The 9,059-nt window shown below is 47.2% G+C and overlaps 1 non-coding gene across 1 annotated transcript; it reads left to right on the forward strand.

Annotated features, from left to right (window-relative positions):
* Window positions 1-258: 258 nt before the first annotated feature.
* On the forward strand, window positions 259-331 carry TRNAA-AGC (transfer RNA alanine (anticodon AGC)). Its single transcript has one exon. It is a non-coding gene; the product is annotated as a tRNA-Ala (tRNA).
* The last annotated feature ends 8,728 nt before the right edge of the window (window positions 332-9,059 follow it).

Genomic DNA, 9,059 nt, shown 5'->3' on the forward strand with positions numbered 1-9,059 from the left:
GACTATCTACTCCATAGCGAACTAAAAAAATTGTACATCAGCACATGCAACATTCACCCAGCATCCGTCATCAGAAACAGAGACATGTTGCACGAGACGGCGGAACTCGTTCAATGAAGAGATTCATCGCAGCTACAGGTTGCGAAACGTCGCGTGGGCCCGCAACCGGATTCAATCTGGGTCGAAGGAAAGGACGGCATTCTAGAAGCCACGCAGTGCGTGTTTCACACCACTCTTTCTGTGTCTGTGGTGCTGTTCGGGGGTGTAGCTCAGATGGTAGAGCGCTCGCTTAGCATGCGAGAGGTACTGGGATCGATACCCAGCACCTCCACATCTTTTTTCTTTCAGTACTTTTTTTTTTCTTCGTCGACTTCTACATGCGTGGTGTGTTCCCTTATTATAGCGCATGTGTCATCGGACCCAATCAAACGAATTTGTATTTTCAAAAGCACTTGAGACACCCGGACCATAGGATTTCCTTAACACTCTTTCCAGCATGATGGTCACCCGAGGTAACCACCTTGTTTTTATTATTTTTCTCTTGAAACATGTGAGCCCCGTGTGTCGGATTTTAAATGCGGCATATTTTAAAGCTTTTGGCAATCCGACAGAGATGACACTACTGCGTTTGGACTTGAATGTGTCATATGTTACGTTTGCTTTCTTCCGGCTGCCGTCGTCATCAAGGCGCGTTAGACCGTAGAGCCGATCTATATTTATATATATTTAAGTATATGCTGCTCATACTAAGTTGAAAGTGCAGGAGAGCATGTCTTATGCTAAACGCTAAATACCGTAGAAATAAGGAGCTGTACTTGCACCGGGAGTTACCAGTGAACCCTACATGCAATGTGGTCACTTTAGGTGACACCCTCATATCTTTTGAACTAAAATTGCCTTTTTTATTTCTTGCAAGAAAATCATTTTCCGCAAAGTATGCCGACATTTTTTCAAATGAATCTGTTTCCCGCCAAAAATAAAGTTCTGCACATGAAAAAGTTAATTATCCGCCTCCCCTTATATACGGCTACGTTGGCTCTAGCGATTTTAGAAATCAGACCATTTAGCTTCACGTCACCCGTATAAGGCTCACGGGGTAGCTTGTCTTTCGTATAATGGTGGCTCCCGGTGGATGCAGGATAATTGTAGTGAAAATTGGGACATGTATCCTTCCACAGTCATGCACCCGGACGTTGGGTCCTCACTTCTGAACAATAATCAAACATCCGAAATACGCTGACGTATACCTGTACTTCAAGAGATATGTGACCAGCGCCATTGCTTGAGCTCCTTGCCCCTATTCGTCCACCTCGAGGGGCAAATACAGTGGATTCATTTTTCCAATGAAAGAAATGAAAAAGCGACCCTAAAATTTTCTGTCTTGAAGGAAATAATTGTCAATGGTTAAAAGTGACGTGCAGCTGATTGATAACATTCTTGGCAGTACGATAAGAGTTTTTTTCTAATCCATTCTCCTCTTTGAAGCGGCAATAAAAAGTGAACAATTTATTAAGCATTCACTTAGCAAACTGATAAATAATTATTACTTGATTGAAGTGGTCTGGTCTCAAGGCTCGTACGAAAAAAAAATAAAGTGTCAGCAAGTGTCACGTACATTTAGCCACTGCCCCACCTCCTCAAAGACTACCTCTAGCTTCCCCCCCGCCGGGCCTCCCGTGCGACGGACGAGGGCATGCGTCTGTCCTCCCAGCTTGAGCCCCGACGGCTGCCATCGCAAGTACACATAGTGTGCACGTGCGTCACGCAGCGCCCCTTTGTCACTTCCGAATTGTGCCACCGACATGTCCGGGTACCTACCGACTCCGTCGCCTACCGCTGCCGTGTTGTCTCCTCGTGCTTGCACCCGCTTAGTTTTGCCTCAGGATGCAAGTATGAGCAATGATTAGCTGCTAGTGAGGCAAGTTGATTTAGTAGTCCAGCACGAAGAGGGAACAGAGCTTCGGGGTGTTTCTTCGCCGAAAGTTATTACCTAAAATTGAGATTGCACATTGCGATTTTTCAAAAAGTACCGGTGTGTTTGGCTGGTGCGGATTCACAACAACTACTTGAAGAATCTCAGTGATGTTTGCGTCTTCAAATGTAACTTAATTACAAGTAAGTGTCATAGCCAAGCACTTCCCTGCAAACAGGAGATAGCTCATTTTCATTACTCTATATACAAAAATCTCCGCGACCACTGCATGCACAATCAGCGTGTCAAGGAGGCGATTATAATCGTTATGGCGATCGCGGAAATTTGGGTATTACATTGAAACAAGCTGTAAAACTCGATGCGAAAATATATCAGTTCACTTTAAAGTATAGCCAATCGATTTAAGTTTGGGGGTCAGGATTTTTAAAAAATAGTCAATTTATTGCGTAACACGGTCTTCGTCATTTTCAGGGACTCCACTCTACATTAGCGTGCAAGAAAAATAAAATTCGAGGTGAAAAAGGTGTCAAAACATACGCGAAAAAAATTGGCAGCATATCCACGGAGTGAATGATGGAGAGTGGGGCGAAGCATTCGTCCGTACATTCGTTATTGCTTCCGTCCGTCCATGCGTAAGTCTGTGTGACCGTCCATGCGCCCATCCACCCGTCCGTGCGTGCGTCTGTTCGTGCGTCCATCCCTGCGTTCGTCCAAGCATCTGTCTGTGCGTCCTTTCGTCCATCTATTCAACACTCCAAGTACCACCATCTCACATCTTTTCATCATATATTCCCCATAAAAAGCACCGCCATCCAGCGGACATTCCAAAGACTGAACTAGAGGTGGCACAAGCACACTTTTTTACGGCTTGTGCTTCGTATCTGCTTCCCACCTTCAACCACCTCGAGTTCAATCATGGTATATACTAGTTTACCGTATTCATGGCACTGCTACTCAACGCTCGTTAAACCTTTCTAAAACCAAGGAGGTTACGCCCAGCGAGTATAACGTAGCAAACTTTTCCTGTCAGATAGTGTTCAATGTGCATGCGAATGGCTGCTAATAGGAAATGAAAGACAGGAGAATTCACCTTTTACTTTCTAGCGGCTTGTGCTTCGTATCTACTTCCCACCTTTCAACACCTCGAGTTCATTCATGGTATACACTAGTTCACTGTATTCATGGCACTGCGGCTCAACGCTCGCTAAACCTTTCTAAAACCAATGAGATTACGCCCAGCGAGTATAACGTAGCAACCTTTTCCTGTCAGATAGTGTTCAATGTGCATGCCAATGGCTGCTAATGGGAAATAAGAGACAGGAGAATTCGGCTTTTACTTCCTTACAGCTTGCGCTTTGTATCTACTTCCCACCTTTAACCATCTCGAGTTCATTCATGGTATACACTAGTTCACTGTATTCATGGTACTGCGGCTCAACGCTCGCTAAACCTTTTTTAAACTAAGGAGGTTACAGCCAGCGACCATAACGTAGCAACCCTTTTTTGTCAGATACTGTTCAATGTACATGCCAATGGCTGCTAATGGGAAATGAGAGACAGGAGAGTTCGACTTTTACTTTCTTACGGCTTGTGCTTCGTATCTACTTCCCACCTTCAACCACCTCGAGTTCAATCATGGTATATACTAGTTTACCGTATTCATGGCACTGCAACTTAACGCTCGTTAAACCTTTCTAAAACCAAGGAGGTTACGCCCAGCGAGTATAACGTAGCAAACTTTTCCTGTCAGATAGTGTTCAATATGCATGCCAATGGCTGCTAATGGGAAATGAGAGACAGGAGAATTCGCCTTTTACTTTCTTACGGCTTGTGCTTCGTATCTACTTCCCACCTTCAACCACCTCGAGTTCAATCATGGTATATACTAGTTTACCGTATTCATGGCACTGCGGCTCAATGCTCGCTAAACCTTTCTTAAGCTTAGGAGGGTACAGCCAGCGACAATAACGTAGCAACCCTTTCTTGTCAGATGGTGCTCAATGTACATGCCAACGGCTTCTAATGGGGATCGCAGCGGGCGCGTTAACTTAAAGCCGAATGCTCCTGTCTCTCATTCCCCATTAGCAGCCATTGGCAAGTACATTGAGCACTATTTTTATTGTTCAACAACGCACAGAAGAAATATCTCACCGGCACCACCTAGGAGGTCAAAATGTTATACTTGTTACATACAACAACGGCTACGAGGGAAGAACGGGTGCCACTATAAGGAGCTTCGCCCCTAAAAAAAGTGATTACTGTGGCACGCACCACTCGAAGTCTCTATCTGCCTCGCAAAATATTTTCCTCGGCTGCTTCCTCAAATTTCAGTCAAAGAGGCTGTACATGCATCAGCACTGTTTGAAACACTTGGGGGGGGGGGGGGGGGGGCGCTGCTACTTTGGTGGCGTGGGCCGCAGCAACATATTAATGTTAATATTATATTTCTTGTAAACTTGCGCGACTGGTTTTCTACAGAAGCTGCTGTGCTTCACTGATCCGCACTTAAAATTGCGGATAGAGGCTTTTACTTGTTTGAAAGTGAGATAATGGGCACTCTTAGGTCATGCCGGGCAGCCGGTGTACGCGGTGGCTGGTATACGGGTCGCACATCTTGATTTTGGGGTCTTGTATTGAGTGAACAAGCGAGGCTTTCTTGATCCGATGAGCTCGCTAAAGTACAACAAAAAAATCACAATGCTTCCCTTTCAACATTGTACACAGCAACAGATGACAAGCCCCCAACAAGTCACGCTGCACCAAAAGAACTACCGTAAATACCCAGGAGTTGCAAGAGAGCGCGACCACGGCGGAAGTGACATCACGTGAACACTATGTATTTACACGCGCATACAACATAAAACGCGTGAGACGATCGTATCAATTTGGGGACTTCATCCTGAACTTCATGACGGCGAAAACGCACCGGAAAGGCCAATATCATGGCTATCACCACAAAAGTTCTGACTGCTCCGCATAGATAGTAATGAGCTAAAAGGAACATCTACTCAGTACGAACATACTGGCAGCAAGCATGCCGCGTTGGCGTCCCGCCCGTCGGTGCGACCGCTCGGCAGCCAGCGACACGCTTTCCACATTGGCGGCGCCGCGAGAAAAGCGAGACTAATGTATCTAGATGAAACAAGTACAAGTTATTTCATCTTGTTTCATCTAGGGACTTTGGCGAGAGAAGAATGGACATGTCGAGGCGCGCAAACCCACCTGCTAGCTGCCGCCTTGCGGCTAGGGTCTTCTCCGCGGCAGACGGAGAGAGAAAAAATATGCCCGAATCTACATGTTACACTGTAAATGTCATCGGAAGATGGTAGTACTGCGTCTGGAGAGAATGAACAGAGCGTTTATTGGATGTTCTGCGCAAGAAAATCGGTTAGTGGTATTCTGAAGGCGCTGCGTTAGGGTCCCTCGAGCGCGTAACGGAGGCGAACAATCGCATTTAGGCACGTTAAACACGAGCGCCATTTTGCAGTTATGTTCGAAAACGAAGGCATGCGCGACCGCGGAGAAAGATGCGCGCCAGTCACGGAGGTGATAAGGTGAAGAATGAAAAGCGATGGGCAGGTGCCACCACCATGCCGTCGTAGCAAAGCGTTTGAAACACCTTCTTGAGCATCGCGTTGCACTGTCAGCGCAGCGCGTTAAACGCTACAGTCCTTAGAGTGTTGTGTTTGTGTATAAAGGCAGACATAAACAGTATACATACATAGTCTTCTTCTGCTTCGTCGGGACCAGCCATTGCTGTGTTGGGGGCTGGCTGGTCCCGACGAAGCAGAAGAAGACGGCCGACGGAGACGTACGCGGCCGGCGGGGACGCCGACCAGCGCGAACACGCGGGTTGGCGCGAAGCGCCAAAAAGAAGAACAACAACCGCACTCCACGGTTACCCAACATACACTGGTTTTATTTTACAGTCACCTTGAAATCCTGGATGCCAGAGCGGCGCCCCCTGGCATCCTCACATGACATTCCGAAACCGAAACCCAGAACACAACAATCATCCCTTTTTCGAAAGAAGTTCACCTATACACTATTTACATTTATACATGATCGATGTACGTTAGAACACATGAAAATTCAGAGCACGGCACACCGAACTCACACACTACGAATCCTAAAAATGCACTGAAAAAAAATGTACACAACTCAGTACAATATTGATTTGGATGCATTGTAGCTTTGCATAGAACAATAATGTTCATGAACAGTAATGAACAAGGGTTCTACATCACGTAGTCTTCGAACCGACGCGGCTTCTGCCGCTTCCGCTTAGGGCGGGCCCTTTTGCGTGTATAATCAGGTGTCTCTGCACCTTAGTCACTTGTGCTCTGATGTGACACATCAAGAGCAGAAGAAGATTGTGAAGGCTCTGAACGAGCGTTAAAGTTCGCGGTCTCTTCAGAGCTCGCAGCATGAGCTACGGAAGAATTTTGCGGACCGGAATCCGGTTCAACGGTCTCAGCCGTATATGAAGGTTCGAAGTGAACCGTATGACTTGGTGTACTTGAACCAGCGACATCGACTGGTAACTCCTCCCGCCTTGAAGAATGCCTGTACATGGAGGCCACATGTAATAATCTGATGGATAGTTAAAAGGCGTGGATGGAACGTGATGGGGAAGACTTTTAGGTGCTGAAGGCGAATCCGTATGAAAAATAACAAGGCGCGAAGCCTTCCAGATGTTACCATCACTTAAGCGAAACGAAGTGGGGCTAACCTGGCCCAAGACTTTGTAAGGACCCCGATACTTGGGGCGCTTGCCTGGCCCACGAGCCTTCACTAGATCACCAGTGCGAACTTTGGTCTGCTTTGCACCTCGACGGGTGTCTACACACTTTTTCATTGCTTGTTGATGAGAAAAAAGCCTGCTACGGATTTGATCAGGAGAAGACACTGCTATGTTACGAGGCAAAGAGACTATGTCGAGAGCAACTCGCGGTTGCCTACCGTGGAGAAGTTGAGCCGGAGAAACTACAGTGGGGCCTTGTGGTGCGAACCTGTACGAAGCTAAACATTCAGTCAAGACTTGCTTCAGGGGACGGTGCTCTAATTGGGCGATCTGGATTTGTTCCTTCAAAACGCGATTAAAGCGCTCGATTTGCGCATTTGATTGGGGATAGAAAACCGATGACCTCAAGTGCTGAATTCCTCGTTGTGAAAGAAAAGCCTCGAAATGGTGGGACTGAAACTGTGGTCCATTGTCCGTAACTATGACATCAGGAAAACCTTCCCGGCTGAAGATTGAAGACAGAAACTCAATAATGACCTCAGAAGTAATCGTATGTGTGAAACAAAGCTCTGGCCATTTGGAATGGTAGTCGATGAGAGAAACAATAAACCGGGCATTTTGCGGAACAATATGCAAAGGACCGATGATGTCCATGCCGAGTTTTTGCCAAGGCCGATCAGACCACTGGACTGGCTGCAACGGAGAAAATGCAGGTTTGGCAGACTTGTCAGCTGCCTGACATATATGGCAGTTGTAAACTGCATGCTCGACCTGCTTGTCTAAGGCTGGCCACCAGTACCTGTCTCGGAGATTCTTTTTGGTGCGGACAATGCCTGGATGGGCCTCATGGGCAAGCAGTATTAGCTTGTTACGGAAAGAAGCAGGGGGAATCACGCGTTCATCGCGGAAAAGCAAGTCCTCGACACAAAACAGTTCCTGTCGGACTGCGAAGTAAGGCAAGAATCCAGAAGTAAGAGCACATTTGGAAGACCATTCTTCATGTAAATATTTGAGAACTTGAGACAAAGTGGAATCTGCAGCTGTAGCTGCCTGAAGCTCAGCTTTAATAATGCAGGAAGTAACTGATGAAACAACTTCCTCATCCCGCTCTTCAGTAACCGGTATCTGAAGAGAAAGGCGCGACAGTGCATCAACAACCACGTTATTAGAACGTTCACAATATTGAACACTGAAATTATAATACATGAGTTTGGCACACCAACGGGAAATGCGAATGGGGCGGCGGCCTTCGGATCCTGCAGAAAGAAGAGCAACTAGTGCTTGGTGATCTGTACGTAATGTGAAGTGCCGGCCCCACAAGTAAACATGCCATTTTTCACAGGCAAAAAGACACGCGAGAGCTTCACGCTCTCCTACTCAATATCTGCGTTCAGCAGGGGTCAATGTACGAGATGCAAAAGCAATAGTGATCAGCTGATCACCTCTGAGTTGTTGATACACTGCTCCCAGTCCAACACCGGACGCATCCATCGTGATGACGATGGGAAGTATAAAGGCAGACATAAACATAGACATGTTATGGCGCCTCAGATATGCGCAATATTTGCTTTTTAATTGACAATCGCACAACTATCAACGCTGAACCTTGAGCATTATTGGTGGGGGCTGCGCATGGAAATGGCCGTTCGGTGCCGTTTGAGGTATCGTTAGGGCGGACAAACAGACAAATGTACAGATAGACAGACAGACAGACAGACAGACAGACAGACAGACAGACAGACAGACCAAAATTTTTGTATCGAAGGTCCCCAAGGAACATTATCGTCTTTAAAAAACATGGATGAGAAGGCGTGCTGATGTTAGCAGGAAAGGAGGAAAAGCAGGCGCTCATTGGTGGTTTGCTTGCACGGGAGCGGGCGGCAGCGGCAAAACTATCCCAGCGAGCGATTCAGTCGGCGGTAGAAATTCCACGACGCTCGGCAGGAGAAAGAGAGAAAAGCGGCGTCTCGCGAGCGGCGCACGGGAGAGTGCGGCGCCGCCAGCGTGTTCGTACCTTAAGTATAGTGTACCAGAATGTGGCATATTCTAGTACACTATAACTTAAGTTACCAGGGCCTGTTGTGACTGGTGCCCGAGCTTACGAGGAAGCGGCGCTCCTTGGATCCTCAAACGAGTAGCCGACTGGTCGGCTGCCTATCACCGCCAGGCATTGTCCCTTCTAGTCGGAGGGTGAGACGTCATGTCGCCACGACGCCGTAAGCCATTCGAGAGAGGACAACAAATACAGCATCTTCCTTGGAAGAGATCGCGGCAGCCGCCGCAAATCGCCCCACTAATTAAGCGAGCAGTTTGTGTGAAGCTAGCGAAACGGCACTCGTGGCCATTTCGCTAGCTTCACATGCCTCAAACTCGGTATTACGC

This window comes from Rhipicephalus microplus, chromosome 2 (genome assembly GCF_043290135.1).
Source record: "Rhipicephalus microplus isolate Deutch F79 chromosome 2, USDA_Rmic, whole genome shotgun sequence".
NCBI lineage: Eukaryota > Metazoa > Arthropoda > Arachnida > Ixodida > Ixodidae > Rhipicephalus > Rhipicephalus microplus.